The 27448-nt window shown below is 36.5% G+C and overlaps 1 protein-coding gene across 2 annotated transcripts in view; it reads left to right on the top strand.

The window, feature by feature from the left end:
* LOC143228866 (uncharacterized) overlaps window positions 1-27448 on the top strand; it is a 94724-nt gene that overhangs the window by 31540 nt on the left and 35736 nt on the right. The window lies entirely within an intron of this gene.

Raw genomic sequence — 27448 nt, 5'->3', positions numbered from 1 at the left:
TGTTTATTTTTTCTGTTTACTTCAATTGGAAGTGATAGTGTTGTATCCAAGTATCTTATCTCAATTATTCTAACGCGTATCGTTTACTAAATCATACCTATTATTGACAGCCCTTGTTTCATGACGATATATTAAATTAATATATGTGTATGTGTATTCCTTCCCTTATTGATTTTGGCTCCTTTTGAGTTTTTATATTTTTAGCTGTTGTAATGATTGTCAAAATTTCGTGTCCCTTATCTCAAAGTTTTTTTGTTTTTTTTAAAGAAAATATTTTGGTTAAACGACTTTAAGAACCTTAAACGACCTTAAAGAAATACACCTAAATTGTTCATGTAACCGCCTCGGTGACTCTACGGTAAGTCTGTGGGCGTATAACGCTAAAAAATCGGGTTTCGATACCTACGGCGAACGGCGCGCAAATAACTCATTGTGCAACTTTGTGCTTAAATAAGGAACAAACGAGACATACAGACTAATGATTGCTAAATACCGTTGTTTTAGTAAATAAAGCTCGTGCCGTACCTCTAAGCAACGACAATTTATCTCAGAACAGCTGGTATGGGTACTAACACTTTCTATTATTAAAGCAGAGAGCAACGTTTCTACCTTCCTAGGTCACATGGGTTTCTTGCCATCAAGAATGAACAGCGACAGCTGACTTATTTAATCTCAGCTACTAACTTAAGAGCAAATCACTTAACAGTGAACCCCTAAATGTGATTTTGATTGAATTACGGTGTTATATCTTTTTGAATTTATCTTGTTGTGATAATGTCTGAGGTTGTAGTACACTTAGGGCAGTAATATTTATTATGAAATCTTTTCTCGCCTCACCTTAAATCTGGTTACGTTAGCTAACCCTTCTTCTTCTATCTTGTTACCATCGAAGAGAATGTGTTTATCGTGTATTACTTTTGTAAAGTGTCACGTTAGGTACATATAATATGTAGGTTTTGTTTGTTTTTCTGTTGAAAGTTTTTCTTGCAAATTAATATTAGGATTTGTTGTGTGATATAATTGAAAAGGAATAGCAGTTTAAATATTGACAATTAGTTTGTTACATGGATCGTAATACTGGATAGTTAATTAATGGCCCATGGTAATGCCCAATAAAATTCGCTAAAGGCGATGACTTATTGTTTGTTTGTTTTTGAATTTCGCGCAAAGCTACTCGATGGTAATCTGCGCTAGCCGTCCCTAATTTAGCAGTGTAAGACTAGAGGGAAGGCAGCTAGTCATCACCACCCACCGCCAACTCTTGGGCTACTCTTTTACTAACGAATAGTGGGATTGACCGTCACATTATAACGCTCCCACGGGTGGGAGGGCGAGCATGTTTGGTGCGACCGGGATTCGAACGCGCGACCCTCGGATTGCGAGTCGAACGCCTCAACACGCTAAAAAACAAACAAGTAATAGTGCCTGGTTGTAAATTAGCGCGGTCGTTTTGGTAAACGTATCTGGAAGCGTTGTGTGATGTCATCAGTTATTTTGTTAATAACATGTGTATGTGTGTGTGTATACACGTATAATAAAACTGTTTTTTTACCGGCATGCTTTCAACGAAGCAACATTCTCTAAAAGGGTCCTCGCAAACAATATTCCTATAGCTATACATTTTTTATGTCAAAAGCCTTTTTAAGCCAGTATCGTATAATCAACCAGAACATAATTTGTATTTCGTTTAGTGTGTGGAACAGCTAGACTTTGTTGTAGTTGGCCATGTCCTACTGTCTAATATTTTGAAAGTGTCATCAGTATGTGTGTTTGTATGCTGCCTGCTATATGATCTCGGTCACTGTATATACGGTTGTGGTTAGAATACGCCAAAAATAAATTTGATTATGAAATCAATGTTTCATTTTAAAAATATATAAAATACCATATAAGTATGGGGAATATGTAAAAGTTAAGGGGAGTATGTTATGCAGTAACCAATCCAGTAACTAATAATTGTGAAGTAATTATATAGGTAAAGTGATCGACCCGTCGACAAACAACATTTTAAGCTGATGTTTTGTGATACAGTTGCATAAAATGGGATCCACATGTCGACATGAATCGATATTTGCGCTGTAGTATGGTTCACACATTTGCAATGTAGCCTGGAAGATAGGGCTCTTTACTCGATATTTGTGAGTTCTGGGATCGAAACCTGTTGTCAAAGATGCTTGCTCTTTCAGCTGTGGGTTTTGGTTTGTTTTAAATTTCGCGCAAAGCTACACGAGGGCTATTTGAGCTAGTCGTTCCTAATTTAGCAGTGTAAGGCTAGAGGGAAGGCAGCTAGTCATCACCACCCAACTCCAACTCTTGGGCTACTCTTTTACTAACAAATAGTGGGATTGACCATAACATTATAACGTTCCCACGGCTGAAAGGGCGAGAATGTTTGGTGCAACGGGGATTCGAACCCGCGATCCTCGGATTACGAGTCGAGTGCCTTAACCACCTGGCCATGCCAGGCTTCTGCTGTGGGGCCACACAATGGGGCGTTGGTAAAGAGTAGCCCTGCAGTCGACAGTGTAGTCTGTACTTCCCTGTAGTCTTCTGCTTATAACTTACGGACGACTAATGTATATAATAACTTTCCCCTAGCTTTCACGACGTTCAATAAATAAAACATTTTCAGGAACCACGTTTTGAACTAATATTTGTATTTTGTTGTAGTTTACAAAATATGATACACACGCCAGGAGAAACCACACTTGAAACCGAAATATGTAATTGTTCATCGCAACTTGATTCGTTCTTCATGCAGGGGTCACGTTTTAAATAGGCATTTGACATTGTTGCTATCAGCATGAATATTATCTTTAAATATTTTCCGTGATAAGTATTTTAAAACACGCAATCATTGCTCAGTTTTTGAAATGCATATAGCTTCATACGTCAGGCCTAACAGTTAAAGTTAAGAAAAATACGCTAAATTTATTGTTCCCATAGGCATGTTTGTTTCTTTTCTTTTTTGTGCTTTATGTTCACCCTATGCAGGCACTCCGGTGGAACAGCAGCAAGTGTACGAATTTACAACGCGAAAATTAGGTGTTCGATTCTCTTCGCTTGACATAGCTGTAACCAAACATACGCGCACTCCTTGCTGGCCCGTAATGGAAAACAAAATGCACTAAACATTGATACTTTTCTCTAGTTTTTTATTAACTACAATTAGCGTCTAATATACTTTTGGATTCGGAAAGTTTAATATCTACATCTAAAAATTCATTGTGCTTATTTTTACCTTCCGTGGCACCAGGTGGAACTCAATACTGAAGAACAAACAACTTTAAAATCACGTGTCTATATCGCATTGCAAAAAACAACAACAAAAACACAATAATAAACAATACAAGGTTTCATTTGGATACTGGAATATAAAGCCCATTAAATATGAGATTCTGGGCAGAATATTGGACTATGTTACATCCTCAACCGCGTTTTCTACATAGGAAGGATTTGTTTTTGTTTGTTTTTTTTGGAATTTCGCACAAAGCTACTCGAGGGCTATCTGTGCTAGCCGTCCCTAATTTAGCAGTGTAAGACTAGAGGGAAGGCAGCTAGTCATCACCACCCGCCGCCAACTCTTGGGCTACTCTTTTACCAACGAATAGTGGGATTGACCGTCACATTATACACCCCCACGGCTGGGAGGGCGCGAACCCGCGACCCTCGGATTACGAGTCGCACGTCTTACGCGCTTGGCCATGCCAGGCCCATAGCAAGGAAGTTTGAGTTTTGTGCTTGTATAGTCAGTATGATACAAGTGTGATCACTTACAAGAAGGTATCCGAGATTGGATTTAGTGTCACCAGACTGGGCTATATGCTAGCTCACTACACTATAACTAATGCTTGGAAGAACTGACACAGTGTTAATATTTCTAGATCATCTGTCATGCAAATTATTAAAGCCTGCCTGTGTGAAAATAGAGGATACCTTTGGTCAAGATTGTCGCGTCTCGTGTTTTACAGTTCTTTCCACGTGACCTTCGTTTTACAGTTTTAAACTTCGCCTATGTTGCAAACATTTCTAACGAGAATTGTACTTTTTCTTAAAATACAACATTTATCGTATTGCACGGAACTTTACCGTACAGAACTGTGTATGTTTAGGTATGTGTATATATGTTGGTGTACAAGAAGGACGTTTTATCGCATCTTGTCCAGCTGTAGATAACTTGTCCAAATTAATTTCATTTCGTGTTGATTGTAAGTAGACATTAGCGATGTGATTACTACACTTACGCCAGGTGGTTAAGACAGTTGACTTGTAATCTGAGGGTTACGGGTTCGAATCCCCATCACACCAAACATGCTTGCCCTTTCAGCCGTGGGGACGTTATAATGTTATAGTTGATGCTACTATTTGTTAGTAAGAGTTGCCCAAGTGTTGGCGGTGGGTGGTAATGACTGGCTGCCTTCCCTCTAGCCTTAAACTGCTAAATTAGGAACGGCTAGCGCAGATAGCCCTCGTGTAGCTTTGTGCGAAATTCAAAATAAACCAAATCAAATACTACACTTGCGCTTTACTTTTTAGAACAGTGGAACTTTGCGGTTTTTAAGCCTTTTTCCCCTTCTTATAAAACCTCCTGTATCCATACCCCCTGCCCTGTTATGAGATAGATTAGATATTCCAAAAACGCAAAAGTTTAAGAAAGAAGAACGCATAATATGATTGGCCCTAAGGCATCGGTTAGACCAATGATGTCGTCTACTTTGTTTTTTAACCACTTACTTAATGAATGCGAAAATTCTAGGTCCCACCTAGTACATTACACTTTCTATTTTGTTATTCATTCCTCTCTCGTAAAATATTTATGAGAATTATTGGTTTAATGTTACTATAAAACCACCCATGAGAATAAAGTGAAGGACTTTGATGAGTTCTTTACACTTGGAAATAAATATTTCCATACTATAGTCACAAACTTTGGCACTAAAAAGTTACAACCTAACGTAGGAAATTTCGCCACCCCCAATTTTACATTTTGAAGGCATGAGTGTTAGAAATGCATTGCGTAACTTCGTCTTTTCAAACTTAAAAGGATTATAACACGTGAAGTAGTTAAATAAATTTCACTATCCTCTACTTTAACGTAATGTTTAAAGTATCTAAAGTACAGTTTTGTGATGAAGAAATTTACATTATATTGATACATGAGTGGAAATTGTTTACGTGAGGATGAACAGATTTGTGTACGTGTAGTAGAAATCTATGCTGACTAACATTTACTATACGAAGGTGCGTCAGGATATGCCCAAGCATCAGGTGTAACTTTAACGAGGATTATTATGTTTTTTTTGCCATGATGATACGTATCGAATGATTAAAAAAATGAAATTTTAAAGAAAAACAAAATGCTTTACCGGTTTTACACTTTAGGAAGTTAGAAACATCAGTATTTGATGTTGAAATTCGCCTTATCACTACATCAAGATTTATGGATAACAAATACAACTATGTGCTTTTCTTTTTGTCTTCTTTGAGATTTATGGTTGTACTCTTCCTCAGAGTTAGGTATGGCCATGAGTTTCACGCAGATGTGATTGAAGACTGTTCTTACAAGATGATCGATTGGTGCTGATCCCATAAGGTTTTTGGAATAAAACCAAACGAAAGGCTCCAATTGGCTAGGTGGGTAAGGCACTGGATTCGTAATTTGATGGTGGCGGGTTCGAATCCCTGTCACACCAAACATGTTCGCCCTTTCAGTCGTGGGGACGTTATAATACGACTGTCAGTCCCATTATTGGTTGGTAAAAGATTAGCCCAAGAGTTGGCGGTTGGTTGTGATGACTGCTGCCTTCCCTCTAGCCTTACACTACTAAATTAGGGGTGGCTAGCGAAGACAACCCTCGTGTAGTTTTGCGCGAAATTTTAAAACAATCAAACGAAAGATGAATACTGACGTTCGTAATATCTGGGCAGAATCTAACTCTACATATATATACATGTTTTTTTAGTAAGAGATTTATTTGTGAAATATACCACAATGTTACGGAAGTAGCTCCTTATGTTTTAAACAAACTACAAAACTATGTAGCAATTTCAAATGGCTAAAATCTGTCTCTCTGGGTTAATACCTCATATAAATTGACGTGTTTCTTTAAAGTTAAGCACAAACCCACACAATATGCTATTTGTGCTCTGCTCACCACGGGTTTCGAAACTCTGTTTGTGATGTTATAAGCCCGCAGATATGCTGCTGTGCCACTGGAAGGGGGAGCTGTATAAATTGTAACAGTCACATATAAAAAATAGTTTCTCATACTCGTTATGTCCAAACAAAATTGGCCCAGCATGGCCAGACGGTTAAGGCACTCGACTCGCAATCCGACGGTCGTGGGTTCGAATCCCCGTCACACCAAACATGCTCGCCCTTTCAGCTGTGGGAGCGTTATAATATGACGGTCAATCTCACTATTCGTTGGTAAAAGAGTAGCTCAAGAGTTGGCGGTGGGTGGTGATGGCTAGCTGCCTTCCCTCTAGTCTTACCCTGCAAAATTAAGGACGGCTAGCGCATATAGCCCTCGTTTAGCTTTGTGCGAAATTCAAACAAAACCAAATTGTAAATATTTCAAACCCATAGTCCTAGAAATATTTCTCGTTTCATGTATACATAAAGAATAATGATTTAATATATATGTATATGTTTACATTTGTTATGTTTTGAATATATTTAACAGGAGCGTTACTTTATTAATTGTGTGAACTTTTCTGTTTATATACAACCGCATGTGCACGCTCGCGCGTGATAAAGAACGTCTGTTCAACACGTGTACATTATAGGCGTAGGTTTTTTAATAATTCGTTTTATGCTTTTATGGCTCGGCATGGCCAAGTGGGTTAAGGTATTCGACTCGTAATCTGAAGGTCGCTGTTTCGAATCCCGGTCGCACCGAACATGCTTTCCCTTTCAGCCGTGGGGGCGTTCTAATGTAACGGTCAATCCCACTATTCTTTTGTAAAAGAGTAGTCCAAGATTTGGCGGTGGGGGGTTATGACTAGCTGCCTTTCCTCTAGTTTTATCCCGCAAAATTAGGGACAGCTAGCGCAGATAACCCTCATGTAGCTTTGCGCGAAATTGCAAAAAACAAACATTATCCTTTAATGTGTATTTCACACCCGTCTGTATTTGTTAGAGTTTTGACACAAATCTTGTGTGAGTTTTATATGAGTGTTTAGTTTTATTTAATTTATTCTTATGCAGTAGTAGCCAGTAACGTTACGAAACTGTACAAATTCTATATGAACATAAAAATCACAAAGTATGTGTTTTTCTTGTAGCAAAGCCACATCGAGCTATCTGCTGAGCCCACCGAGGGAATCGAACCCCTTATTTTCACGTTGTAAATCCGGAGACATACCGCTGTACACGAAGTCAAAAATGTGTATCATTGTTTGCTTGACAACAGTATTTAGCTGTGTTGCGATATTACGTGTTGTATCCGAAGTTGCGAGATGCTCTTGTTTTTTATAAATAATTTATTCTTGTCTCTAAACTTGTCAATTCAAGTGGAGGCTTTCAAAATATCACTGAAGATTTATTTACGTTTAATAATATATATTATCTCACAGAAGTTAGAATTGATAAAATCCGTGCTCGCGCAAGAACCAAGTCACATGTTCAATTGAATGAAACGATTGATTCGTATGTCATTAATTAACAATTTAGCAATTTTTTTAAGCTTCCGTGTTTAAGAGAAATAATTAAAAATCGTTAAGAGAAAAATTAATTCATCTTTAAAGGACGATTGAAATATGAGCGAAGTTATGAACGTGATGATTATTATGTGTGTGGTTTCCGCACGATCATAATAGGACGAAAACCGATTTTACATATATGGTAAGTAAAACACGATGCAGATTAAAGCATACTTGATATAGAATTAAATATTTAACATACGTTTCTGAAAATGCCCTCATCAGATGAACTCTGGTATTAAGCATGCGGTTACTCATGCTCTCTCGGAAGAGAGAAAACTGAAAAAAAATAAATTCATTAAAGGTGGATATTACCTTATTTATGGGAGGGGGGGGGGGTCGGAATGCCGAAAACCATTATTAGATAATTACAGAAGGTGAATTAATGCTAAGTATGGACCAGCTAGTTGTTTTACTTCAATTAGTAGCAGTGGCACAGGGCTCAAGAAGTGCTTCTGAGTGTTTTTTAAGTACAAACTTTTAACATATAATTCTGTCCCTATCTTGACTGATTTGAGATATAGTTACAGTTTTGGATTCAAGAGGTCAAACCCTTTCGATTTATGTATTTGACCCTGCTAAAGGACTCGCAGATTAATCCTCCTTAAAATAATTTCAATTTGGGGATAGGCTGGTATAGATCCTAATGACATCTAATTTACTAAATTAATTTCAAGTGGCGAGGCTGTCGAGGGTTTCCTTTGATGTTTGTTTGTTGAGCTGGTGAAGTTTGCAGGGGCAGTAATGTATAATTTCTGTAGAGTTTCCAATAATAGGTTAAAACGTAACTCACAGTTTATATTTCTAGGAGTTGAAAGTAATTATAGAAATAACTTGAAGACCAAATTATGACGTGACTTTGGGGTGTTTTTGAGTAAACTTAAAAACTGACGTTAGATTTGTTGGTTTTATCTATCTATCAGATAATATTGATGTTCTAAGCAAAAAGTGTATCCTTGTAAAGATAATCGATCGACTTAAAAATCGATCGATGGATTTGTTAGGAGGGGCGATAGTTTTGTTGAAGACTCTTCTAAAATAATACACGACTTACTACGTATACACTGACCAAAACTAAAAAAAAACTAACAAGAAAACGTTGTGTCTTTAGGCCTAAACTTTTTGGCCAGTAGATTTAAACGGGACTTTTTTTTTACACCTTTTGAATTTTTTTATTACTACTAATCTATCACAGATTACTCGATAGCACAACCACTGATATTTCAGGTTTGTCCTTGAATTATTATTATTTCCAGTGTATGTAACTCAATATATAATTTTTCTTCTGGGGAATATGCAGCTGTGAAGCACTTATGTTCTCTTCTCTCGAGTGCTTGGTTGTCTTCAAACTTGATAAAGGCAACGGTAACGTAATTCTAGACAAAACTTCATGTGCAGATAAACGTCAATCACATATTGTCAAACACTACAATATTTAGAGAACTTTGATCCTATCCTGAAAAGAAAGATAAATTACAAAGATAAACTAGAAAAGAGTGGAGTAATATTTGAAGTACCTTATCACAGCTTCAGAATCATAGACTTAGATTGTGTAACACTTTATGAATTACATAAAATTCACAAAACTAACTGTCCTGTTGCGTCTGATATAAGCACGTGTAATCATGAACTAAAAAAAAAAAAAGGTGGATCTTATGGAAGCATTTACCACTAACGAACATTTCGTTGAAGAATAGTTTTGATATGTCTGAATACCTCAAGAATTTGATGTGATTGGTCTGTGCGTTAACTTGTGACGTAAATTGTCCAACAAAAAAAAACAAACGTTTCTTAATATACTTAATTTCGCAATAATGAATCACATTTTAGGCTTAAAGGAAAATTTTATGACTAAATCCATACCGTAGCATGAGATTTAAATTAGATCCTCTTTAACTAATGTTCTTCTATATTGCAGAGAAAAATTTTGAACCTGTTTTTTGTAAAGGGTAGTTAGATGATACTATTGTTCTCTTCACACACAAATTTCACTTAACCCTTGTAATTGTACTTGTTAGAATTATTGTTGTTTATTTAGATACGCATTGCAATTTGGTGCAGGTCCTTATAGAGTAATAAAATTCGATATTCAGTTTCTAGTGCTTAGTCTGGAGCAACACGCTCCAGGTAGGTGCTACACATCAAGAGGTTTGACTGTATAGTCACGTGGTAATCCAGAATTGTGTAGTGAGCAACTTTACATTTTTTTGAATAACTTTCAACACAGGAACGAAGTTTTGGCCACTTGACGAGTTTGGAAGGATATTGTCACAGGAGCGACTGATCGTGTATTGATATTGTCATAAGAGCTGTTGGTAACATAGAGATGTTGTGACAAGAGCTGTACATAACATAGAGATTTTGTGACAAGAGCTGTTGATCATATATTGATATTGTCATAAGAGGTGTTGGTAACATATAGATGTTGTGACAAGAGCTGTTGATCGTATATTGATAGTGTTGCAGGGTAGACTGATCATATATTGATAGTGTTGCAGGGTAGATTGATCATATATTGACAGTGTTATGTGGAATAAAGAAGAGTACTACGGCAGAACATATAAAAATGTTATTTTTGGTTGTTTCAAACTTTATGAATTCAGCATCATCAGATATGTGCAATAAATCTTCAAGAACATCCGTTATACAAAAACAGTAGAGTGGCTTGATAAAACTTGGATAAGTAAATAAATTATGTAGTAATACGACAGTAAGAGGACTTAGATATACTAGTATTTGTAGAAATGAACAGAACTAGTGAAATTGTTACAAAGAAGTCGAGTTACTTAAAGTCTCGATCTCATTTGAAATCAATTACGATCACAAGTTTCTGGCTCGGCATGGCTAAGGCATTCGATTCGTAATCCGAGGGTTGCAGGTCCGAATCCCCGTCGCACCAAACATGCTCACCCTCTTAGTCGTAGGGGCTTTATAAAGTGATAGTCAATACCACTATTCGTTGGTGAAAGAGTAGCCCAATAGTTGGCGGTGGGTGGTAATGAATATCACCACCCTTCCCTCTAGTCTTCTACTGCTAAATTAGGGACGGCTAGCACAGATAGCCCTCGAGTAGCTTTGCGCGAAATTCAAAACAAACCAAACCACAAGTTCATGGTTTAAAGATCCAGAGATTAGAATTTGGTCAAATTATCAGTAAGTAGTTGCTGTTTTCATGGTGTTAAATAATAGGCAGTTCAGATGATCTTGAACAGTTGTGCTCGAAACATTTGATTTCACCAGAGGCGCTTATTTTTAATTGGCATATAATGTTTGCTATTATACATAAAGTGAGTGCATTAGGTTGAAACAGTTGTGCAGCCTCCACCCATTGTCATAGTCCTTGTCACCACTATCTGACGATTGTGCATGTTGACAAAAATGCATAGACTTAGATAAATGACCGATATATCATTGTATGGAATAGCATGGATGTCCGTTTTTTCATTCTTCGTGATTTATGAGACCATTACACTTGTATGCTGTGGAAACAATTTGTGCGCACATGGCTTGTGTCGCTTTTCCAGACAGAACTTTCTTGATCACGTTGAATATTGTTGCCGGGGGCACATTGATGACTTTTGCCACTGTCTTTCGTGTTATGAACTTCCATCTGTAACAAAACCTCTTGGGTAAGACTTGTTGAGGATCTGTTTTTGGGTGGTCCTTATAATCCAAACTGATCCACATTCTTTTGTTTTTAACAATAGCATTAAGTACAAGGGATATTGCCATCTCAGAAACTCTAAATCTTCGATCTAAATACAAATTTTATGATCTGAATGGATGAATATATTGCTTCGGAAATGACTGTACATGCTCTTCCCGAAAACAATCAATCTACATTAACATCACACTACCGACGAAATGTCAAAGAACGTTAAATGTCTAATCCGAAACATGATGTTCCACCGTGACATAATATCGGCTGTGGTTGTCACATGACTTACTGATTTGCATACTCAAAATCATTTTAATATAACATACTCAGTCCTGTGTTACTTTATATTTAAAATGATTTTATCCGGCGTGTTTTGCGGCTAGAAACGGTATCCGTGGTGGGCAGATCACAGATAGCCCAATGTGTAGCTCTGTGTTTACTTCGAAACAAGCAATCAATCAACCGACGTGTTTTAAAAAGTAATTTCGGTGCCCCTGAGAAATAGTGTGACTCTTTTCATTACCTTGGTTCGTATATGGGACACGCTATGCAACCTTGCTTTAATTTAGCCTGGGATAGTGTGATATTAATCACTTGCGAATTTTGAATTTCGTATCACCATGAAGAGAGCATACTTTTATAATTTGCCCAAAAGTTACCACTCTCAATTTCGAGATGAATAATAAAATATCGCTCCCCAGCAGCATGTGTGCGAATTCAAACCGTTAAAAACCGGGTTTCGATACCCGTGGTGAGCAAATCATAGATAGCCCATTGTGTAGCTTTGTGCTCAATTTTAAACAAACTTAAATACTAAACTAATAAAATATCAAAGTGTGTGCATTTGAATTTATACTGTTTATCTATAAACACTTGGTATGGGGATAGATTTTGTTTTCAGAAATGCGGCAGTGAAAACGTTAAGATGGATTGATTGTACTAATCATCGATTGTAGACAATCCAAGAAAACAAGTGCTGTGTAATACATCCAGATGTATTCATTGCACAGTTACTTCTTTTTTTCATTTTTTAACATCAATTCGTCTACCAGAATGGTAGCTTGGAGAACTTTATATATTGCATTGGTTCCAAAATGTCTTGAGAAATCTTCACATGCACTGTATGTAGCACACTGTTGGGTTATTTTGTGTAATATGTGTATTCTTGAAGTATGTTATTCCACACCTGTGGTGATGGAGTATGTAGGGTCCGAAACGTAATTTTGTTATAAAGCTTTTTCGTTTCCTGTTCATCTCACTTCAACTTGCTTTCCGCATGATGAATTTGTTCTTATGAAGTTATAAACGTTTTCCAGCAATGATGTACGCAAGCGTGAATACTCTCAAATGTCTTAAGCAGAGGTAAGGATGTAAAAAAAAGGTTATTTTATTTAACTAGATAAGAGGTACCATTTGATCGTTTGCAGATGAACGTTTGTTTGTTTTTAATTTCACGCAAGTCTAGAAGAGAGCTGACTGCGATTGCCATCTTTAATTTAGTAGCGAAAGACTAGAGGGAAGACAGCTAGTCATCACCATCTACCGCCAACTCTTGGGCAAATATTTCACTAATGGACATTGGAAGTGACCCTCACATTGTAACGTTTCCACTTCTGAAAGGGCAAACATGTTTAGTGGGAAAGAGATTCGAACCCACGAATATCAGACCGAGTCAAGCACCCTAACCGCCTGGCCGTTACAAGTACACTATACTATTAGAATCAGAAGGATTTATTCTAATTTTCTTAGTATTTTGTGTGTGTTAGGCCGAAGATTGAGTCGCGATGCTACTAGACACGGTCACTACTTTCGGTTGTGGGACGTTATAGAAATGGCAGTCGATCTCGTTATTTGGCTAAGGAACCTGACGAAAAACGTTTGTGATAGTGGAGGCTTCTCGTTAGCTACATTTTATCTGGCTAATAGTTTAAAATTAGGGGTGGCGATACCTGCATTTGTCTTTGACCTGACCATTAAGTCAACGTGCGCAGGTTGAAAATTCCAATTCCTTTGTTTATTTGATAACAGCTAATCTGACCAAGTGGCTCTCTTGTCGGTCTACATGACTTGTGGTCAGTCGTCAGGGCTCTAATATTGATGATAATTACGTCAAACAAAACAGTGTATAAACGTATTTGGGATGATAGATAGTTTGCGATACAACCCTTTAGAAAGTAACCAATTTATGGAGAACACACTGCACAGACCTCATAGATGGCGCCTCTGTTCACATGTTGTCTAATTGTATATCTCTTGTGTTGTCTGTTGTGTAGCTCTGTATGTGACCCGTCATGGCCAGTCGATTAAGGCACTCGACTCATAATCTGAGGGTTGCGGGTTTGAATCCCCATCACTCCAAACATGCTCGCCCTTTCAGCCGTGAGGGCGTTATAATGTTACGATCAGTCAAATTATTCGACTTGGTAAAAGAGTAGCTCAAGAGTTGGCGGTGGGTGGTGATGACTAGCTGCCTTTTCTCTAGTCTTACACTACTAAATTAGGGACGGCTAGCACAGATAGCCCTCGTGTAGTTTTGCGCGAAAATTCAAAACACAAACAAACGTTTAGCTCATATGCCACGAAAGATGCCGTTTCATTTAGAATAATATCAGATATTAATACATAAATAAAGACTTAATAATACAAATCACGTATAACATTCAAGCAGGCATCAGGTAAATCTTGATAGGTTACAATTTTTATTTCATTTTAATGTAAGAATACAAAAAATAGTTTCATTCCAAACTAACATCCACCTATTTGTAATTATTAGTTATGCACTATTTTTTATTATTTCCTAGATGCTATAGATGTGTGAAAAAAAAAACGTATTCAGTCGCCACAACCATGCACTCCGAAATTGTAATATTCCATTTCTGTTCAGCTATAATTTCGAAAGCCTTTCCACTGGCATAAAAGGATAAAAACGAAACAAACCTCAAATCTGTTAGATCCCGACTTTACTAATCATATGATCAGTTATTGAAACCAATCAACAATGCTAAGCAGTCCCTACAACCAGAAAAATATGGGTGTGTCTCGTTAAAGCTTTGGGTGTATAGTCAGTGAAATAGCAAAGTTTAGTTCTTTCCAACTGTTTATATATATACTTGGAGCACCATTATTGTGGTTTATGTACATGGAACTGTCAGTTACAAACAGCTTAATGCCTTACTGAAGAAGGAAACCAATAAGGCGTGTTTATGTTCTCTTAAACGAAAGAAATCTATATTTATAATCAGTATGACTAGTGTTATACATGTCTTATATGAGTATATATAGACTTTATTGCACGCTGTATATTGCCTTTTTGCGTGTGTGTGTGTACACATATATATTCAGAATTTAATGTGCTGATTAGTCGTTACTTTTATATCGGACCTCTGGTAGTCCTTTTAGTAATCATATTTGTTTGGAACAACAAAGTTCGCGTATCTATAGCAGTTAGCCGGTAGGACGCCAGTTGATAACGTTAACGTAGAAATCCTGCTCAAAGCAATTTACGACGGAATGTGAGCCTTACGGATGACAGTTAATGAGTTAATGGTATTAAATAATGTCAGTAGCATTTCTGAGTTCACTTCCATGCACGTTTCTGGTGACCAGTCACGTGATCTGAGATACAAATATATAATTTAGTTTGCGTTCAGAAATGCTTATATGATGATACCGTTTTTTTGCAACTCAGAATGTTAATAAAACGTTTTTAAATAATCCGTATGGGCATCGAAGCAAGTCGTAGGCCCGTGATGACGAGAAACCCACTTGAAGTTAAAAATGTATTCTCTAGACGGCTGGTATGGGTATTAACACTTGTTTTTCTTAACCTGAAGATGACTTAAGAAGATCGAAACGTTGGTCTGTACTTTATATTAATTAAAGTGCTAATACCCATACCAGCCGTCTTGAGAATACAAGTCGTAGGTTGATGTCGTATGGTTAAAATGAGTGAGTCATTGAGTCATATGTGCGTTCCGTCAGAGTTTCGCGCACTTCTTCGACACTGTGGGAAAAACACGTCTACTGAAGTCCATCTTTCTATGAGCATCCTCTGTATATTTAGTTGGTTTCAAAAACCGGTGAGGTACTGAACAACCTATTAGCTCGGAACACCTTGGCCGATTCCGTTATCCTACGTCAACTTCTGTTGTATGACGTAGCATCATACATTGAGCTACTTTCTAATATGAGTAAGACAGACATCTAATTTAAGACACAACGGTACTTTGGAGAATGTTTACTCACCGTATCCTAGTGACGTAAGAGACTAATTATAAAACCAAAACTTTATGCCATAAAAAAAATTTGAGACGTTACCACAGTAAATCAAGAAATTGATGGGAAAACATTATATAGTTTAATTTTACAGCGTATACTGATTATGAGGGGTAATTTTGGCCCAAAAAATATAAGGATTTTCTCTATATTAGGCTACTTCATAGATCCGAATTTTGATGTATAGAGTAGAGGAAAACTGTTAACCAGTTGTGTATAGTGTGTTATTAAACAGTCGGAAACTCCAGTTTCACACACATACAAACGTATGTCTGAAGTGATGGGTGTATGAAACTTGTTTAACTATTACTTTTCGCATAATTTTCATACTCAGATGTCTTTGTTCGGTTCCAAAAAATATTTCACTGTCGACATCTCATTTTTCTGTCTATTTTTTAAAACTATTTTACTGTTGTTCAGCGTGATAAATGTTTCCTGTTACCTTTATAGACACTGAAAAGTTCATGATATATTATCTGACACTTGTTTAACATAACTAAGTTCGTGTATTGTGCTCTGGCACAGCTAATATACAGAGAACTCCATTTATTCTGTAATTATAAAAAATTACGAGTGAATTACAAGGAGGAAGTATTAGAGTATATAAACAACACTTTACATACTACAACAGTGCTGGTTTAGGCACTGTTGTCACTAGCAGTATATTCAGTTGCGTATTTAGGTGGGGGCTCAGCCCCAGGGACCGTTGATAATTTTATTCTGTGTAAAATTATATGGGCTGTAGAACCCAACAAAAATCATTAACTCTTGGGCTTACGTAGCCTTAAATTCTCCACTGAGTGTATTTTTACATTACAAGGTAAAGTATGGAGATTTTCACCTTATGTTCATCCGGTCGTTTTTAATGTGAAACCGAAACGTTTCCCTGTATAGTTATAATTATTTTTTTTTATGTTTCAAAAGCAATATGTAGCACTTTATTTTATTTTATGACACTTAGTGTTCTATATAATTATTGTTCATAGTGCTGACTCCACTTAATATAACTTAACGTAAGAAAGAATATCTGCATCGCATACTAAGTGGACTCGCGAAATCTACGTAGTGTCTGAAACGTGCGTGTTTCGTGAAGCCTCGTTTTGACATTTTTATCGACTTATTTTTAAAGCTGCTTTTATGAAATGGAACGACAAATTTTTGGTTAAATATTTAAATACTCTAAATATACTTCTATATACAATTCTACCAGCATTATACTGAATTATTTTCACTTATATTTACCTTACACTTAGTACTTTTAACGACAAGAACAAAAGAAACGGAAACGCGGATTTGGTAGAGAAATCAATTGAAATTGACGAATGAAAACAAGCTTTATATATTTGCACTCTAGTGTTTCGAACTGAACAGTTTAAGTGTTCTGAAGCTTAGCCATTTAGTGTCATTCAAAGTAATGACTACTTTTTACTGGTCGAAAGTGAGTCATTAATACCAGTATTTGAATTTATTATTTCTTGAAGGCCTACTATAAACTTTCCCATGCAGACATGAGAATTAGGAATAAGGTTTCTAACACGACACATCTTGGTGTCATGGTTACTCGCCTTTTACGATAAATTAAGTTTGACTATTAATTAATTAGTATTTTTGTATTAATATCTAGAAATTATTAATCTATAAAACGATTGATATTTAATTACACAACACTTTCGTTTCGAAAATGATTTTTTTAATTTCAGTTCAGGTGCAATTTATAAAATTTCTCCCACAAGCCCAACATGGCCAAGTGGTTAAGGTGTTCGACTCGTAATCTGAGGGCCGCGGGTTCGAATCCCCGACTCGCCAAATATGCTCACCCTTTCAGCCATGAGGGCGTTATAATGTTGTGGTCAATCCCACTATTCGTTGGTAAAAGAGGAGCTGACTTTCCTGTAGTCTTACATTGTTAAATTAGGGACGTGCTAACGCAGATAGCCTTTGTGTAACTTTGCGCGAAATTCACAAACAAACAAAAAAACAAATTCTTCTGTAGATAAGCATAAAATTAAAATTTTATGAAAGGTGATTAGTGTTAAGTGGAAAAAATAAGTGGTGTGTGGGAAAAATCACTGAAGAGGTTGATGGTGAAATAAAAACATTTGGGCTATTTCAAAATGTTTGATTGTCAAACTTGACTTCATGTAAGTTGTTATTCTTGTATTAGGCTGTAATTAGTTGGTTTCATTTCAATGAGGAAGAACAATTGAAATGTAAGCCTCTCTCTGGTGACTGTCAGGCGTTGTCATGCCACGTTGTCACGTTAGAGAAGAGTGGAGAAAGGGAAAGAAGCATTCCTGGGGCAAGCAGTTGATGCTTGAAACGAGTACTGTGAGACGTTGTTTAAATTTATTTTTAGAATAAGTGAATAACGAAGTAAAAAATTTAGTTGAAGCTATATGTTTTTTATAAACAAAAAAAGCGGGCCGAACATCATAAATATCCATTCCAAACATTCAGGAATGTTCAGAAAAAACAAACGAAAAAAAAACAACTTCCTGATAAAGTGGCATCATGGAAATTAAATGTATTCGTTACGCCATAACGTCGCAAATCGCTCCCTTTCCAACACTAGAGACGATACCATATGTGGCATATGGGGTTTCAGTACACAGAGACTCATTGGGTACAGTACTGAATTCGCGATCTGCGGGTCGCGGGACCGAAACCTGTCGCTGAACATTACTCTACCTCTCAGCCGCGGAGCGTTGTTGTATTACGGTCAATCCCACTATTTCTTAGTGGAGTAAGGGTCAGTAACCCAACAATTAGCGGTAGATAGTGTTGCTTAGCAGCTTTCTCTCTAGTCTCTCACAAGAATAGCTTCACGTGAAATTCAAGAAATAAAAATAATCAGACAAAGCTTTTATCACTCGGTGGAAAAGCTCTAAGTCTACGGATTTGCAACAGTAAAGTTCCTGGAGTGGACTTAGTAAATATCTCAATGTAGCTTTGCTGTAAAATGAACAAACAAGCCTATTCGGAAGGCATTATTTGCTATTTTGTGTGTGTGTGTGTGTGTGTGCTTATAAAATAGGATGAGTTAATATAAGTCTAATGCATGAATACTATAATTAACATTTGACAGATTTTAAATATGGACGAAGAGGTCCAGAGAACACATGATCCTTTCAATTCGCCCAACGACTAAACATCGATTCGGACAACAACATAGGTTTTATCTGTCCGTCTGTTTACAATGAATGTCTTATGTAGTAATGCTACTCTAAAACGAAAATTAAGAAGCAGATATTTATATAGTTCCTTGCCGTTGTACTGTATTTACGAATCGATTTTTGTTCTTTTTTATTGGTAAAATGAAGTAAAAACTGAGACTTATCAAAGATGTGTTAGTTGAGCTGTATATTGCTCCTTAACCTGTTGACTGCTAAGTATTTCAGCTGCTATAATACAACTTTAATACTTCTTCATTTTGTAACTTTTTCTTGACGCTATGTTGGATCGAAAGTGAAACAATTTGTAAGTAGGTCAAATGCATGTATTGTGCTGATATCTAGCGTTGAAGTTAGTTATTATTGAGAACGAATTAACTCGTCCGTGGTACTGTGTTACCGATCGGCTTGGACGAGTTATGTCGTCTACATCACTGAACAGGTTAAGGAAGACGTAAAGCATTAGATAGTGGATACACGAGAACTATTAAAGAAAGGGAGTAACTGTTTACAAAATAAGTTGCATTTAAATTTAAAACATAAAACTGACATATTTTATTTTGGTACGTGTAGTTTCGTTATAGTGTCAATGGATCTGAAACTCGTTTTCCAACTTCCCAACGTTTGATTACCATCAAACTTTCAGGGGTTCTTGGGTGAGCCACAGAGTGATTCTGAAAGCCCTAACTTTATTTATTCCTCATTTGTTTTAGAAGTTGGGTAGACATTTTAACGCTTCCAGCCTTTGTCTTAGTGCCAACTTCGTCTGAAAGTGATGAAACATTCAGAGGTTCTTGGGTGTGGCCCTGGATTCCTTGTCAGAAGTGTTATAGACGTAATGGAACTAGTCTAAATGTCACAAAATGCTGTCTGGTTAAAACTAGTAACACTAACGATCTAAAATATTCATACGCATGTTTGCTTCTTTAGTAACGCATTCTGTATTTGCGTTTTTGTAGACTTTGTTAAAATTTTGTAAGGTGAGTCATACAGTTAAAAAAGTGATGTTTAAAAGATGCTCGTGTTTTCAGTTTTCTCTCGAATAAATACAATACAACATTAAACCGTGTAATATATAATAAACACGAACATAGAAAGTTAAACTGTGTAATATGTAATAAACACAGAAGAGATAACATTAAAGTATATTATATAAATAATGAACACAAACAATAATATTAAAGTATATAACATTACGAAATATGGAGCAAACATAACATAAGAAAGATATAATACATTTATTTGCCGTAGAGGTCGCTATTGTCACATGTTTGTTCTAGGATGACGCTTCTCAGACATTCTGTCTCTCGAAATCTTGGCCCGGCATGGCCAGGTGGGTTAAGGCGTTCGACTCGTAATCTGAGGGTTAGGGGTTCGAATCCCCGTCGCACCAAACATGCTCGCCCTCTCAGCCGTGGAGGCGTTATAAAGTGACCCTCAATCCCACTATTCGTTAGTTAAAAAGTTGACGGTGGGTGGTGATGACCAACGGCCTTCCTTCTTAGTCTTTCACTGCTAAATTAGGGACGAGTAGCTTTGCGCGAAATTCAAAACAAACCAAACCAGAAAATGTGCTGAATAAATAAATATAAAAAACGATACTTTTTTATTAAAATCTGTAAAAGAAAAAACATGAGGACAATGATTAGTTTTAAAGAGAAGGGTCGACGACCAGAAATTTGGACTTTAACGTGTTTTAGAAGAAACCAGTGTTTATTTGTTCACGTGCTTCTCAGCGTATTTGCTTTCTTTCGGTCTATAAGTTACTGTCACGTAGAGTAATGAACCGTATTAATTCAGCGGTATAATAAAACTTCGCCTGCAGACCATTTCCAGTAAGACACTTCTAGTTGACTGCCTTAATATCGTTCACAGATATGAAAAAACCGCATGTTCCATAGATGTGAGTGATGCCTAATACTAGGATTGAATTTAAATGACGCGATAAACTACGATCGATCGATTATCTGCCAGATTGTTAGTACATCGTCACACAAAAGTGCGGTAAAAACAGTAGAGCTTCTGTACATTAAAAATACGCATGCCCAATTATTTGACTCTTTTTGATGCTGTAGTTTCGGTGTAGTGAAACTGATTGGTCAAGTTATTATTTCGGGTCACTATTTCTTACTTCGTGATATGTTCAGATAAACTGAACGCATATTTTACAAAATAACGACGTTAAAAGCGAGTTAATTAACAAGACATTTTAATTTTTACGGTATTTTACATAATTACGGAAACTGAATAAAACTGGTATAAAGTGCAAATATTAAGGGACTGCCTCACTTGTATTGATAGTTTAAACTGTGATTAGCTGTCATTCAACCAGTGAGACACTGAAACACCATATACCAGAATAATTACTATAAAAGTTGAGGCAGTCTTTTGATTCCGAAGAGTATGCTGGTGGTTACGCTTATTACTTGAAGGACAAAAATAGCTCATGAGAAACGTAAAAAAATCAAAGTTTTTTTGTTACTCTGTGCGAGAGATTCAGGCGAAATACAGGGTGTTCGGAAAGTCACTGTGCACTTATATATTTATTAAGACATGTTTCAATATAGAACACAGGAGGTAAATATGAATGACAATTGTAAACAATGTTTAAAGTGATCCCCGTTGGCATCAATACAGGCCTGGATCCTTCTTTTGTTTCTAACACCGCTATCAGTTGCTGGCTTGAAATAGACAGAATGAATGCTGTTATACAAAACTGCACAGTGACTTTCCGAACACCCTGTATTATTTTTCAATAGAAGATGAATGAAAACTCTTGACTAAAATATATGAAACTAGTAATGTTGGCAGAAAAAGTGTTGGAGGTAAAATATACAAACTCTTTAAAGGTAATGTTAGGTAACTTAGTGTGTGTTCTTTACATTAAATACAACAATACAATAGATATTTTGTAAGTACGGCTGTGAGTCTAATTTATTGAACACTGTAACACGAGCTGGTTTTATTTGATGTGTAGTTGCTCAAAAGCCACTGCTTAGGAGAGGGAACCTAACTAAAAACAAGTGTTAAAATACAAGCAATGCAATTTGCAAAGCTGGAGGACTGAATAGCTAAGCTTCAAACAAATGTATGAGCAAAGCTGGAGGACTGAAGGGTTAATCTTCAAACATTGGGATGAGAAAAGCTCGAGGACTGAAGTGTTAAACTTCAAACATTGGGATGACAAAAGCTCGAGGACTGAAGTGTTAAACTTTAAACATTGGGATGAGAAAAGCTCGAGGACTGAAGTGTTAAACTTCAAACATTGGGATGAGAAAAGCTCGAGGACTGAAGTGTTAAACTTCAAACATTGGGATGAGAAAAGCTCGAGGACTGAGAGGTTAAACTTAAAACAATGGAACGACTACCAAAATCGAAATTGTTTGGCAATGATTTAATATAGTTTGTTTAATAACAGAGAGGGGAATGTTTGCTGCAGTCCAAACAGCTACGATGAAGCGTGTCAGAGGAAGAACACGAGTGTGAACTGCACTTTAAACAGCAGCGTTGGAATTCTATACCAGTAGTTTCCAAACTCTCTTGTTTGCACTGCATCACTTGATATTTTTATCTAGCGAACCAAGATGGCACATGCGCACTTGTGCTACTTCTTCCTTTTCGTAATCATGCAATATTTTTGTGAGCCACCTGAAGAGAGTTCGTGAACCACATAACCACTGATCAGTATAAAACTGATGGCAGTCTGACTACCGACAGGTACAACACATTCCTAACCATCTGGTCATTTCTTCAAGAAGACGACTTGTTTGCAGAGATTCATCTTCCATCAAGTAAGAGATTCAGAGCATACAAATAATGTGAGAAATGGTATCTGGAGAGAAAGTTAAGGTTACGGAGCGCTCACAACCTTTGGTGTGGCCTGAGCAGAGTCCCATTATGAATTTCATAAGGTTGTATGGGCTTATACGGAAACTGTAAAGGACACGCGACAACCAAACAACTTGGCTGAATTATGGAGAATAATACAGAGTATTTGGAACAATAATGATATACTTCTGGTTGCATAAAAACATAGAGCACTGTTCTCTTTACAGGAAATATGGCCCGGCATAGCCATGTGGGTTAAGGCGTTCGACTCGTAATCTGATGGGCGCCGGTTTGAATCCCGGTCGCACCAAACATGCTTGCCATTTTAGCCGTGGGGGCGTTATGGTTTGACGGTCAATCCCACCGTTCGTTGGTAAAAGAGTAGCACAAGAGTTGGCGGTGAGTGATGACGACTAGCTACCTTTCCTCTAGTCAATCCCACTATTCGTTGGTAAAAGAGTAGCCCAAGAGTTAGCGGTGGGTGGTGATGACTAGCTGCCTTCCCTCTAGTCTTACACTGCTAAATTAGAGACGGCTAGCGCAGATAGCCCTCGTGTAGCTTTGCGCGTAATTCAAACACAAAACAAACCAAGTTTTTTCTCCAGAAACTTTCATTATTTAAATATTTTCAACATATTTCCTTTCAACACAAACCCATTGAGATTACATATAAAAGCCATAAATGGCCAGATTTGAAATACACCTGTGTCGCATGTTTAGTTTTGGTACTTTATATAGTAAATGAAAATAATTAATATACAACAAACGTCATCAACCTCGTTTATTCTTAGAACAAGACACGTTGTTATATTAGTATTTTGGTTCTTCGGGAAAACAGAAAAACACAAACAGCAAAGTTCGATCTTTCGAGAATTAGTGCTTCTCGCGAGTGTTATATTTTTCTTAAAGAACGTTTTGCTTTTTTACCAATCAGAAAATAAAACGATCATATACGAAGAAGAAACCACACAAACACACACACAAGCGTGTAAGAAGTTAATAACATCGATGTTCTGGATGGTGTATATAAAAGTAATATGAAATAGCTTAGGTTTGGATGTTCACATTTTCTAAGGGTAAATGTTTAGAGTTCTGTAAGAGGGTGCTTATAAACTGTGGTTCTTCAACAGATATCCAGCGGTTCTGTGGAATCCAAGACTTCCACATATTTTTGTAAGTAAATACGTACTATTTATATAATTGTTATTCAAGTATATCATACATCTTTATTAATATAACAAGTTTCATAATGACACAAAATAACAGCAAGTCACTGCAATGTTTTAAATTAGCGAGCAATACCAGGTACAAACAGGTGCTTGAGTCGTGTAAACTTTCATTATTTAAGAGAGCTCGCCTCTCGTTATGTGCACTCGAAAATTTTTTCGTGCTTTCAATACATATGTGTGTGGGTATGTAGCTACATTACGCATGCGTACTCTATTTTGGAATTGTTGATATGGTATTGCAGTTTTGTTTTGTTTTTATAATGAACACTGTGAAGGGATCCGTGGGTTCAAAAAGGTATAGAACCACTGTTGTGTGAAACTAGTGCATTTTAAATTACAAATGTAGTAATTAAATTCAGTTGAATTCGAAATGACTCTTTCAACCGATACCTTATACAGAAGTATCATTCAAAAATTAATATTAGTTTGATAGTCTAAGTAAAAATTTCGTTTTTCTCATCACTATCTTATAGTATGTAGGGATGACCTAAGAAAATATGGCCGTCATATATCATGTATCATCCATCATAACCTTAAATTGCTCTTACAGGGTTTCGAGGTTTTCAAAAGCTATTAAGACCTTCGGTTCAGCCAATAAACATTGCTGGTTATTCTGAGTATTATTTACTCACCAAAATGTTGTATTTCAACTTGGAGAGTGTAGGAGCAGTGTAACGTTTCATTACCTTGAAGACAACCAATCATGCTGGACTTCTACCTTTCATTAATCGAAAACAGGGGAAAAAAGTAATTAAAAAAACAAAAAACAAGGATGATGTATAGATGACAATATGAAAACGTATAGAAGCAAGATGAATACACAAAACCATACAAAAGTCCCTACATACGTCACCACTGATTCAGTGTGAGAAGCTTGTGGGAATTAGCCATTGTAAGGCTTTGTACCACTATTCAGTTTAAATGATTTTATTCGAACCAGAATTCATGCAACTGAAAGAAATTGAACGTTTAGATGTAGATGAAATGTTATTCTTGGCAAGAACTAGCTGCTTATGTAATAATTTTTGTATGGTTTTGTGTATTCATCTCCACCTTGTTTCTGTACTTTTTAGCATTGCATGGTACATTTTTCAAACTTTTTGTATTACTTGTTGTAATTCCACGTAAGGGTAATTCAAGGTTTCAGCTTTATTTTGATTTGATACGAATAAACAACCTCTCTGTTTATATTACATTTATAACGAGTGTAGCGGAGAGTTTATTTTTAATGACCTCTGTATCTTCATTCATTGTTTCTTTGAGAATTCTTTTATTGGTACCCCGAGTCGCTCGTGTAATGACATAATTCTACTGTACGTATTAGAGTACTTTGCAAGATTGCAAGATGAAAATTTTATGCAGAGGATTTTTTTTTTTGGGGGGGGAGGCAAAGGCTTACTTGTGCGGTATTCTCAGGTGTATTGATTTACCTTTCTAATTGTAGTAGAAAAGAGTAGACTTCTTTCCCGGGTCAATGAATCATGGCTGAATGGAACCTGTTGCTGGTGGGAACACTTGGTAAGCCACAATATTAAATAGGATGCTTACCAATATTCTGTTTCGCATATTTGAAGCCATGACATGGTGGTTAGAAAGCTTGATTCTCATTATGTGGGTTTCCAGATAGAAACCCAGCACCAAATATGCTTGCTCTTTCCACTATGAGAGCGTCATGATGTACGGTCATTCCCACAGTTTGTTGGTAAACACTAGCTCAAGAGTTGTTGATGGATTTTGTTGACTTGCTAGCTGCGTTTCATGTGGCTTATCGCATCAAAACTAGGCATGGCTAGCACGGATTTCGTGCGAATTTCAACAAGCACATACCGAAAATACACTTCTGCACGACTAGGAAAACACTAAATCTTCAGTTTTAGCTATGGCTGGCTGCAGTATATCCATAAATAATTAATAGTCCTGCAACGGGTCAGCGGTAAGTCTGCGGACTTATAATGCTAGAAATCCAGTTTCGCTACCCACAGTGGCTTGTTTGTTTAGAATTTCACGCCAAGCTACTCCAGGGCTATCTGCGCTAGCCGTGCCTAATTTACCAGTGTAAGACTAGAGGAAGGCAGCTAGTCATCACCACCCACAGCTAACTTTTGGGCTACTCTTTTACCAACGAATAGTGGGATTGACCGTAATATTATAACGCCCCCTCGGCTGAAAGGGCAAGCATGTTTGATGCGACGGTGATACCCATGGTGGACACAGCAAAGATAACCCATTGTTTTGTTTTGTGCTTAACTGTGAATAAACAAAATAGCTAATAAACGAGTTTGATGGAAATTAGATGTAAGACACTCATTAGAAGAACAGAACAAATAGTAAATAAATGTAAATTAGATGTAAGACAGTCATTAGAAGAACAGAACAAACAGTAAATAAATGTAAATTAGATGTAAGACACTCATTAGAAGAACAGAACAAACAGTAAATAAATGTAAATTAGATATAAGACACTCATTAGAAGAACAGAACAAACAGTAAATAAATGTAAATTAGATGTAAGACAGTCATTAGAAGAACAGAACAAACAGTACATAAATGTAAATTAGATGTAAGACAGTCATTAGAAGAACGGAACAAACAGTAAATAAATGTAAATTAGATGTAAGACACTCATTAGAAGAACGGAACAAACAGTAAATAAATGTAAATTAGATGTAAGACACTCATTAGAAGAACGGAACAAAGAGTAAATAAATGTAAATTAGATGTAAGACACTCATTAGAAGAACGGAACAAAGAGTAAATAAATGTAAATTAGATGTAAGACACTCATTAGAAGAACGGAACAAAGAGTAAATAAATGTAAATTAGATGTAAGACACTCATTAGAAGAACGGAACAAACAGTAAATAAATGTAAAGAATAACTTTGTAGTAGATAGAAAGTGACGAATGTTCTGGAAACAATAACAAAAAGAAAAACGAAGGACATAAACAACTCATTATTCTGTGTTTCAAGTACAAGGTTTTAATTAATTTTTTCGACGAAAATTACACATTATCTTACTTCATGCTATTATTATTTTAGAAGCTTGAGCTATGCTGGAACAACTTAAGATAATTGGGATGTATATTTAAACGATCGTATTTTTATTTAAAGTAGGACTTTTTCATTAGATTTAAATTGACGGGACTGGAACTTTAACTAGCGACACAGTTACATACGAAGTTGAAAACGAAAGTTGAAGATCACCGAGAGGATTTTGGTAGGAGTGTATAATAGTAATGAACTAGTCCTGCCAGACAGCAAACACTTTGAACCTCTTTACTGAAGATTTCAGTCTGTACACTAAGCCTTCTTTTGTTCAACTGTAATTGGTCACTCACTACTTGAGTTCTTCTATATCGATTTAGTTGCTTATGTTGCCATGGTTACATCATGACTTGATCTACCTATAGGATACAATCGACTAATTGACATTTACTAGATGTTTCATGTACTTATGTTACGAAACGTTGAAAATACGAATCAGTTATCGCACTACTGGTGTTCTTATGCTGTAGAGCTTAACAGAGAATAGAGAATGTGTGAAAATAACCTGCAAGCATTTTTATACATAGTGGTGGCGCTTT

The sequence above is a fragment of the Tachypleus tridentatus genome, chromosome 1 (assembly GCF_004210375.1).
Source record: "Tachypleus tridentatus isolate NWPU-2018 chromosome 1, ASM421037v1, whole genome shotgun sequence".
Classification (NCBI taxonomy): domain Eukaryota; kingdom Metazoa; phylum Arthropoda; class Merostomata; order Xiphosura; family Limulidae; genus Tachypleus; species Tachypleus tridentatus.
The sequence above is the reverse complement of the archived record's forward strand: the minus strand, read 5'-3'. Positions and strand labels throughout refer to the sequence as shown.